Source organism: Chinchilla lanigera, unplaced genomic scaffold (genome assembly GCF_000276665.1).
Source record: "Chinchilla lanigera isolate Chin_1 unplaced genomic scaffold, ChiLan1.0 scaffold00036, whole genome shotgun sequence".
NCBI lineage: Eukaryota > Metazoa > Chordata > Mammalia > Rodentia > Chinchillidae > Chinchilla > Chinchilla lanigera.
In genome coordinates, this window is record NW_004955437.1 from 13,595,531 (window position 1) to 13,606,323 (window position 10,793).

Consider the following 10,793-nt stretch of genomic DNA (forward strand, 5'->3'; position numbering starts at 1 on the left):
AGAGCCTTTAGAAGGCTGGTGTGGCAGGCTCCTTGAGAGGTGATTTGTGGGGCTTTAGCCTTTTAAATAAAATATGATTTAGCTGGGAGTGGTAGTGAATAGCTGTACTCCCAGCACTTGGGAGGCTGAGGCAGGAGGATTGCTATGAGTTTGAGGCCAGCCTGGGCTACGTGGTGAATTCAAGGGCAGGTGAGATCCTGTCTCAGAAACCCAAAGGCAGAAAAATTATTTAATGACAAGGAGAAAAATATAAAGTGTATTGGATCCTGCTGAACTTGACTTAGCAGGGATTTTCCAAAATATCTGCATGAGCAGATCATAAAGTGCCGAGGTGGGAGGCCAGGTGAAGGGGGAGAGGGAGAGAGGGAGTGGGCTCGGGCAGGCTGGGTGACCTCCTAATGAAACCTCTTGGCAGTCGTACGACAGTGTGCAGGACTGCTGCACTTCTCCAGGCTGCTGTTATCTCAACTATAACCCAGCAATGAGCACCGTGACTTCCGGGGAGGAGTCCGGAGATGATGCCCAAGACAGTGCAATGCACACTACAAAGAGCAGGGGAGAGTGGCTGGGCAGAAGGTCTTTCTGGCAAGATGTGGGGTTGGATTTCTGTGTGTGCTGCAAGGGACTCAGGCAGCAGGTGCTAGGAGAGCCTGTGAAGTTCTATGAACTTGAGCCAGTCACCCATGGGGCAGCAGCGTGCTCCATCCACCTCACACATGTGTGCAGGGGCAGACAGAGCTCTGACATCCCTCCCTCAGTCTGGGAGTGCTCAGGAGAAGCCAGCAGAGAGGTGGCACAGGACAGCCAGCCAGGGGATGCTCTGCCACCCTCCAGGTGGTCCAGTTTGCCAAAGGAGCAGAGGAGCCACGTGAGGTGCTGGGCACAGATGTGCAGGTGGGAGGGCCCTGAAAATGAACGAGGCTCCCCTGGCCTGTTAGGGCCCTCTGGCGCCTCTTAGCCTCTCTGTTCACCTGTGACTGCAGAGTCTAGAAGCTCCCTGAAGACAGCTGGCCTTCCCTTCCCTGCCCCCCTCAGGGTCTCCTAGGAACAAGGGCCACACAGCCTGGAAAGGATGGGATGTGCAACCCGCTCTGTAGGAACAGGGGCTCGGCTGGTGGGGAGGTTTTAAAACTGTACCCACAGTGAGAACTGTCTTCACTGCACGCTGCCGTATTGGTCAGGTTATACAGATGTATTTGGTCCAAAATGTTTAGGAAACATACTTTAATACAGGTGATGCCTGGGATTCGACCCTGTTCTATTCTTGGTTTTTAAAATGCTACCTCGGTCTATTCACTTAGCTTTATGGCCCATTAAGGAAATGTGATGCACGCTTTGGAAACTTTGGATCTTGTCCGCCTGCTCAGTTTTCTGACAAGGGACTTCCCAAAACCCACACAAGCATGATCCTCCACTCCCCTGGCAGGCTGGGCAGGGCCAAGTCAGAGCCCCCCCAGGACATCTGTCCCCCAGCACGTGCTTCTCTGGCTCTACACAAGTCCTGCCAGAGCCCTTCCCATTGGTCACTCTGTGCAGGGCTCAGGGACTCAGGAGGGGAAAGGGACAGGGAAGCTGTCATCAGCGGCCTCTGTCCACTTTCTTGAAAAGAGCAGGAGCGACAGGGCAGCTCACTTGCCCTCTCCCCCTGCAGAGATCAGAGGGGCTGGGGGCGGGAGTCTGTGCCCCTGGCATAACAAGCAATGGCCCGGCAACCTGACAAGCCTTTGCTCACCCCGAGTGTCAGGACTCCTTGACAGCCGCCAACGTGAGCGCTAATTGTCAGCGGGCCAAGGGCAGCAGCCCCATAATCCATATCAATTATGGGCATCAGCCCTGGCTGCCAGGCACAAAGGCTCCTCGGAGGCTGTCAGGCCTGGTGTCATTACTTGCACTGCTGTGCCTGCTGGAGGGCGACAGAGACAATGTCCCCGCCCCCCGCGAGTCCTGGGCACCGTGCAGCAGGATTTGACAGGTGTAGGGACCAATGTGAATCCACCTGGCCCACTCTGATACTTTACCACCAAGCTTGTCACTCCTGGGACAAATGGGCTGTCATCTCTTTGGAAGGAAAGCTGCAAGCAAGCTTGTTTTGAAGCCTTTTTTCCGTCAGGGAACTGAAATGACTCCTAAAGCACCACTGTTGGTGGTTTTCACACTCAGAGCTACCGCACGGATCAGGGAGAAGCCAAGGAGTGGCATTTGGGGCCCCACCCTGTGCTTGGGTTCAATCTGCTGGTCACATCTGGCCCTGGGTGTGCTTTTGATGTCAGCTCGACTCTGTGACATTTACAGGGGCCAGATCACCTGATGGGCTGATAATACAGGCTGAGGGTCCCCGCGTCAGTTTCCATTTTGTGGTTCTGGGGTTGGGTGCACCTGTGCCTCTAACAGACTTCCAGGCAAAGCGGATGCCGCCGTCCCAGGAGCCAGACCACTAGACCCCGTGTTGCAAGCGCTCCGTCTCCGTCTCCATCTCCGGTGCGCTGCTGTGTCTGGGGGACTTCCCCCCCAGTACACCTGCTGGGCACCAGCCCAAACCCAGAACTTCCAGATGATTTTGAGGGTGGGGAGGCAGGCTCGCCTCAGTGCTCCTCACTCCAAGTTCCTGGAGAAGAGCACGGGACATGCTGTGTCCCACTCAAGGGTGAGAGGTGCTTTTCGGAGGTTTAGAGCTGATCAGACCGATAAGGGCTGCCCACGAAAATGGTGGCCCTGGTGCTGGAAGGGCCTGAGCCTAAGTGGGCCACCAAGACCCTCAGGCTATGTTGGAAGGGACCCTAAAGGGGACAGAGGATGGATCGGGGACTCCAGTTGTTTAACTGGCTTCCTGACTTGCTGGTTCTCAAGGTACCATCTGACTCACCCTCTCTTTCAGTGAGGGAAGCCAGGGTCCCTGCATTAGCATTGAGGAAACTGAGGCCTGGAAGCTAGAGGACTTGCCCAGGTGCTTGCCACACTCCATTGGGATCCCCCAAGAACAGGACCTGGGCCACTTGGAGTGCGAGGGAGGGGAACAGGGTGGATGGAGAATGGTAGATGCCATGAGCTCCTTGGGAGCATGGAAAACAGGCCTTGGTCCTGAGGCTCTGGTGGATTTAGGGGTGAGGGCCGGACTTGGGGGTTTCTGGGGCTAAAGTCTGTCTGTGGTCTGGGAGTCCAACCCTCCTGGAAGTCACTGTTTGGTACTCTGCCTTTCCACGGCTGGCTTTGCCCCTTAGAGTTCCCACTGTCCCTCCTGTATGCTTGCGCCTTGCCATAGCATCTTTAGAAAACATCTGTAGTGAGGTATAATTTAAGTCCCAGACAAGTCACCCAGGTGAGTGTGAGCTGGTGGCGGTGTCTGCCTGTGATATTCAGTGGCATCGTTAAAATCCAGTTTCCCACGTCTCCTGGAGTCCCTCGAACCTGCTTGTATTTGGCCTCCTCGCCTGCCCTCTGCCCGGGGAAAATGACAGGTCCATTTCCTGCCTCTGTCGACTTTCCTTTTCCAGAAAGTTTGCATTAACAGCATCATGCAGCAAATAATCTTTCGTGTCCAGCTTCTTTAACTCAGCAGAAGTCTTTTTAAGTACACCCCTCCTGTTTCATCTATTAGCACTTCATCCCGAAGTGAAATCTTGGTCGTTTCAAATAATGCAACCATGAACATTCGTACAGAAGCCGTGGTGCAGATATGTGTTATCATTTCTCCTGGGTAGAGAGATACCCAGGGGCTATGTGGCAAGTGCACACTTTTAGAGAAACTGCCAGACTTCTCCAAAGTGGTTGTGGCATTTTCTATGCTCATGAGGGCAAAGGTTTCAGTTTCTCCACTTCCTCTCCAGCACTTGTTATTATCCTGCTTTTTATTAGTCATTTTTGCTAGGTATGTATGAGTGTCTCATTGTGGCTTTAGTTAGCTTTTCGCTCATGACTAATGATGCTGAGCTTCTCTTCATGGGGTGATTATTCATGGGGTAATTAGTCACTGTGTCTCTTTGGTGAAGTGCTTATTCAAACCTCTTTTCTCTTCTCTTCTCTTCTCTTCTCTTCTCTTCTCTTCTCTTCTCTTCTCTTCTCTTCTCTTCTCTTCTCTTTTTCTCTTTCTCCCCTCCCTTCCTCTCTCCTTTCCTGTCCACCTTTCTTTGGGGCATTGCTGGGGATGGAGCCCAGGGCCTCACGCGTGTTAGGCAAGTGCTCTGCCACCGAGCAACACCACCAGCCATTTGTCTGCCCACCTCTCCAGGCTGTGAGTGAGCTGTCATGAAAGTGGCTCCTGCAGCCTCCAGTTGAGCTGCTTCAGCTGGGGCCTGGTGGAGCAGAAAGGAGCTTTCCCAGGGACGCCTTGACTTCACCACACCTCAGTGAGCAAATAAAGTAAATAACCACTGTGGATCGGAGCCCCTGGGTTCTGGGGGTGATTTGTTTCATGGAACAAAGTGACAGGAACATTTGCCCTCTGGTCTATGAAGTACTATGGTGGGAAGGAAGAAGGAAGGGGAAAGGAAGGAGGAAGGAAGGGATGGAAGAGACGACGGAGGGAGAGTGGGGTGGACAAGAAGGGACAGTGTGAACACCTGCGCTGGGCACGTAAGCTGACCACTTGAGTTAAGCCAGTGCAGATGCCGGGCCCTGGGTAGACACACAGTATGCGATGTTAGGCGGACACTTCCTCTGCTTTGCAGCCTCAGTTTCCCTGTCTGTACAAGGAAGTCACTTGATTCTCTGCAGCTGCCTATCACGGCTACCCCTGAGGATTCTCTGTGGCCACAGACCCTTTGTTATTTGTCACATTTGGGGGCCAAGGAAGAGCACGGGGAAGACATGGGCAACCAGAGGAAGGGGACAATGTGGGGGACCATCAGGAGGAGGCACAGGTAGGAGTCACTGGGTGAGAAGAGAGGGCTCTGGCCGGGACATGCTGACTGTCTGTGTGTTCTCACTCCCTGGGACAGGGGAGGAGAGTGATCTTAGCTGCCTGGAGGGCAAACATGGAGGCTTTCTCAGGGACACTGAAGGGACCTGGACACCAGAGAAAAGTGAGCTGGGAGTTTCCTGTGTGCCTGGCTATGCCACACTGCCCAGGCCTTCTGTGCTGCCCTGTCCTCCTGAAGGTCACAGACCCAAGGTCAGATGTGTTTGTCTGCAGCTGTTGGGCGAGCGGATCCCTGAGTGGGGTGGCGGGGATGGGGGCCAGCCGGGGGCAGGATTGACTGGTGGCGCCCTCAGCCGTCGCTCCTTGGTGCGTTGACCTTTGTGGCTGTCCCCAGAGCCTGGGCCGTCCTCCTCCTCTTTTCAGGACTGGCTCCGGGGCATGCTCCAGTTCTTGGTCAGGGGGATGCCTGGGCAGAGATGTCACCACCACGGCCTTAAACTCACCCTCTCTCCTTTGTCCGTAGCTCATCTACCTCCTGCTCGTTTTGTCCCTGATACTGTCACAACCTGTCACTGCCTAGCAGTTTCTGAGTTTCGGTCTGCTCCACCTGTCCTGCTGGACCATCAGCTCTGGGAGGGATGCCCACTCCAACCTGGTCCTCAGTGGTGTCCCCAGTACCCCGCTCTGCAGGAGGCTGCGGAAGTCACGAGCGGCAGTATCTGACTCTTGCACGGTGTGGATGGGCTGGGTCGCTTCTTCACACATCACCTCTAGCAACAGACTCAATGCCCCACCATTTGGTAGGTCACTGTCGTGGTGACCTCAGGAACAGCTGAGGGGCCAGGGAAAGAAGGCTAAGGGCCCCCAGGTGGTGGGGCTAGGCCAGGATTCGGACCCAAGGCAGCCTGGGGCCTGATGCTTTCAGTCCCTGACTGAGCGGTGCCCTGCTGCTCCTGGCCCTTGGCCCTGCTTCATGGGGGTCACAGACACTAGCTCCCCTGCTCTTCGCAGACCCCATCCACACACATCTCCCTCCTTGCACCCCTCATTCTCCTCTTTCTGGGCCAAAGGCTGAGACTCTGCTGGTCTTGGAAGGCCCTGGCAGCCCACACTCCTCCCAGCAGTGCCATGAGGAAGGAGGGACTTACGATCCTGTGGTGAGAAACAGGGGCACTGAGGCTCTGCAGGGGCCGGAAGTGGCATGCCTCGCTTCTGGTCCAGGCCTCTTCCTGGGCCTTTCAGCCGCTGGGTCTCAGACATGGCAGAGGATTCCTAAAGGCTGCCGGTCTTCCCAGAAAGGGCTCTCCTCACCAGCCAGCAGTGCTGGGAGGGACACAGGCACAGCTTGTTCTCTCCTTGTGCTGGAGGAAAGCTGAGGCCCAGGGAGGTGAAGCTGTTGCCTGACATCATCTAGATGAAGCAGACCCAGGCTTCCAGCTTCCGGCTTCTGGCTTCCGGCTTCCGGCTTCTGGCTTCCAGCTTCCCGTTTTGATTCCATCCACTGACAGCAGATCCTGCAGGCTCCCCTGCCCTGTATCAGGACCTGAAACTGAGGAGGCTGGCACACAGTAGGGCAGAAACACAGAGTCAATCTGCTTGAAGGTGAGCTTTGAGGTACAGGCCTAGCTGGGTTGGACTGTCAGCTTGAATGTCCTTGGGATCCAGCCTGGAGGTGGGGAAGCATACTTCTGGGTGTGCCTGGTGGGTCACAGAGACATGGCTTTGAGGACTATACCTGGGCCCTCATCCCTTCCTCTCTGGGGCTGTTCCCCTGTTCTGCTTCCAGCTGCCATGAGCTAAGCAGCTTTGCTTTTCCTCACCCCTCTACCTCGTTGTCTCTGCCTTGGAGTCAGCTGACCATGGGCTGAAACCCTGAGTGAATGACCCCCTTCCTCTTTTCAGCTGTGGGTGTTGGTATTGTGTCTCAGGGACGGGAAAGCTGGCTGACACACCAGAGGTGAATGCACGTAGTATGTACAAGTGACTCCCTGGTGTATGTCCCACAGTGAGGCTGCAGGGGCTCTGGCAGCCAGCTGCTCAGGGAGTCATCAGGTCTCTCCTGCTTAGGCTGGGGAGAGTGGGCAGCACACCAGGGCTGTGGACGGTCAGGGACGCTTTCTTGGAGGAGGTGGCATTGGTGCTTGGGATGGAAAAGTTGGGCAAGGACGGTTCTTCCTAGCCTGAGGGATGGGAGGCCTGACAGGGTCCTTAGAGCCCCCGATGCGCCTGAATCCCTAGGATGAAGGAGAGAGAAGGCAGGCAGAAGGGTCAGGCACAGATTGCAGATGGCAATGAATGGCCAGGTTCGGGATGAGGGCCCTTCCTCTGGTTCCCCCATGGCTGAGCCTGAGTCCCTGACATTTGTGTGGAGACTTTCCCTCAAACTCCTCAGTCCCTTGACAGTGAACTCCATGAACTTGCTGGTCTTTAGCCTTCGATCCTGCTCCAAAGAGTTTGAGTAGATGAAAACACAACTTTTTAGGGGAAGGGATTCCACCCATGGAAACTCCCGGGGTGGGGGCAGGTTTTGCTCATTTGTTCCTTACCGCACCCCATGAGGAAGTGATCACTCTTGATCTGTTTAGTATTTTTAGCTGTTTTACTAAGGTTCAGCCATTTAGCGTGTCCAATTCAGTGGTGTGCAGTATATTTACACAGCTACACAACCACGGCCAGCACCTAATTTTAGAACACTTTCACTGCCCCCCAAGCAGTCTTGTCATTTGTATCACTTCCCACTTTAAGAAGAAAGTGAGCCTAGCACGATGAACCCCTCCTCCTCTGTGACAGCTCTGTTGTCCTCTGGTTCCATTCTGGCCACTTCCGTCTCTTTCTCTTGCTGCCATTGCTGTATCTTAAGCCCTCGCCACTCCAGATGCGATCCATTGACCCATGGCAGGGATACGCCTGGGGATCAGCTCGAAACATGCTCTCGGTCCTGGCAGACCTCCTGAATCAGAATCCACCTTTGACACAATCCCCAGGATGTTCAGCTGGGCCTGTGAGCAGTTCTGGGAGAGCACAGACTCTGGTCTCCAGGGCCTGTCTCCTGCAAGCAGGACATGTGTGGTTATAGGGGTGTGGCTCTTTGTCCCCACCAGGCCACTGTCACAATGCTGAAATAGGCAGGAATTCTGAGTCACGCGAATAGACCTGGCAGGAATACAGAAAAGGGACTGAGCCCAGACCCACATGTATGCCTTTTGTCCCTCCTCGTCACTGCCCTCAGCCCATCCCCAGATCCCTGGGGGATTTAGCACCAGAGCCTTTGGCAGAGTGCTTGGTGGGTGTTAGATCACATGGGCTCCTCTCTGTGACTCTGGAGTGACAATGGCAGCATCTCCAGTGGTGATCAGATGACTGTGTCTCTTAGTTGAAGCCCTAATGTTGACAACACACACATCTGCTGCCCAGGGCAAAGCCAACCTGCCAGTGACCTGCTGTGTGGCTGGGGCAGGCCCCTCCCCATCTCTGAGCATCCTTACTAGGGCACCTGGGCCTTGTCGCAGGATAGTGGCGTGCCCATTGTCTAGATGGCTCACTGAGGCAGCCCAGGGAGAATGTTGAAGGGAGTGCTGGGTCCATGACAGCCATGTGTGCATGTGATGCTGGACCAGTGTCCCTGCCAGTGAGTTCCCTCCCTTGGCTGGAGGCTTGGTCTGTCTCTTACTTGGTGTCCCCAGCCCTGGGGAAATGCAGCGTGCAGGGCTCCCTGCTCCAGAAGTAGTGATCCTTCTTCCCAGGGTTCCCAGGCCCAGTGGGAGGGAGGAGTGGAGCTGAGCTCCTGGAGTTGCCAGGCCAGCAGGTGAGCCCTGGTTAATATTAATAGGCACCTTTGTCCCCTGGGTCAAAGCCCCAGCTCCTGTTGGACCTGCAAGGCTTTTCATAATCTGCTCCTACTTCCTCCCTGCCGAGGCTCCTCCCCCCATAGGTTGTAGCCTGGATTGGTTTCTAGCTCATTTCTTACCACCAAGACCTTGCCCACACTGGCCCCTCCAGTGGAAGCACTTCTAGCTCTCCATTAAGACCTTGCTTTCCTGTCACCTTGTCCCAAAGCACACTGGGAGTGGGATCTCTCCTGGGATCTCTCTCACCCCTTCCTATGTACCCGTGGCCTCCATACTACCATTATTGGTTCATTTGCCTGCCTTTCCCAGACTGAACCCACGCAGCGGCTGATCAACTAGGAGTGCTGGGGAATGAATGGAGGGTGGCTGCCGCCTGGACGTATACAATAGATGTCAAATGAATGCATCTGAGTGCAGTAGAAAGTCAAGGCTCGATACACCACAGTGTGCATTCTGGGGATATGGTGGGCAATTGGGAAAGTTTCCTATAAAAAGTGAGGCCAAAGCATGGCCTCCGTTCAAGCAAAGAGAAGGGAGAGGCATCTAAGTGCTCCCCATAAAGCTTTGGGAATGTGCCTGGCCTGCTGGAAGGCTGCCCCCAGTCACAGCTTTGCCAGGCTGGGCATTTAAACAGCTAGGGCCTGGGGGAAGTTTACATTGGAGACACATATTATTCACCAGGGAAAGGCTCTGGGAGCTAGCACAAGGCAGCTTGGGGGATGGCTTCAGAGAAGAGGCAATGCTTGAACAGGGCTTTGAGGGATCTCTATGAGTTCACAAGGTAGCCAACAGGTAAAGGCAGTGTGTGCCAAGGGAGCAGCCAATGGGAGGTCATCAAGAGAAGGAGTATCTTTGAGGGCTGTTGGAAAGTGTTCTACGGCTATGGGCAAGTGCCAAGATGAGAGAGGGGCATATTCCCAAAAAGTGTGAACATCGGCTGTGGAGTTGGGATATTGCCACCATAGGTCAGTCATTCAGGGGCTTAGTCACTCATGTTTACTGAGCACTTACTATGTAGCAGGCTATGGACTAGGCATGGGGAACACCATAGTGGGAAAAACAAGATGGAGCAGAAGGCAGAGGCAGGGAGACCTTTCAGAGGAGACTGGGAAGGGTGAATGGTGAGATGGGGTGTGGACCAGGGTGGTAGAGGGGCCAGAAAGGAGGCCACATGTGATGGATTAAAGTGTCTCTTCCTCTCTGCGGTTCCTTCTGAGGTGGGCAGTCTGGTTTTGGATCCTTGAGCTGCCCTGTTGGCAGAAGTGACATGGGGTGCTTGGAGGCCGAGTCCTAAGAAGGCACACAGCTTGCTTGGGCCCCTAGCAGACACTGTGTGGGGGCATTGAGGTGTCCCCAAGCCACCACTCCACACAGGCCACCTACAGATGCCCCGGGGACAGCTGTGTCAAATGAGCCATGGAGGGCAGCCAGCACGGAGCCTGTACCCCGTGTCACCTTCCACCTGGAGCCAAAGCAAGATCTCCAGACCACATGGCTAGAAAATTCGCATGGCAAAATCCTGGCCAGCAGTGTCATAGCAGAATAAAATGGCTTTTGGGTCAAGCTGCTATGTTTTGAAGCAGTTTATTGCAAAGCATCTGCTAAATTGGACCAGAACAGGAGCCAGAGGGCCTTATGCAGTGCAGCCAGGGCCCACCTCTCGGTAGGACCGAGGGTTGCAGGGATCTGAGTTAGGACTGCCAGATGCAGCAAATAAAAAGACAGGATACCCAGTTAAATTTCAGATAAACAGGTAGTGTGTTTTTAGTAAAAGTATCTCCCAAGTTCTGCGCAAGGTGCATTATATGTACTACACACTCATGTTTGTCTGAATTTCCACTTTCCCTGGTGTCTTGGTTACTTTTCTCTCGTTGCTGAGACAAAATACCCAAGCCCCAAAATTAAGGAAGGAAAGGTTTATTTAGTTTACAGTTTGTGGAGGTTTCAGTCCATACTTGGCTGGCTCCGAGGCAGAAGATAACAAAGCAACAAGAGCAAAGCGGGGAAGGGCAGCAGAACAGCAAAGCAGCCAGAGCAAAAGGGCAGAATGGCACCAAGCAGCCTCTTTCCCTGCCTTACACTGTAAACAG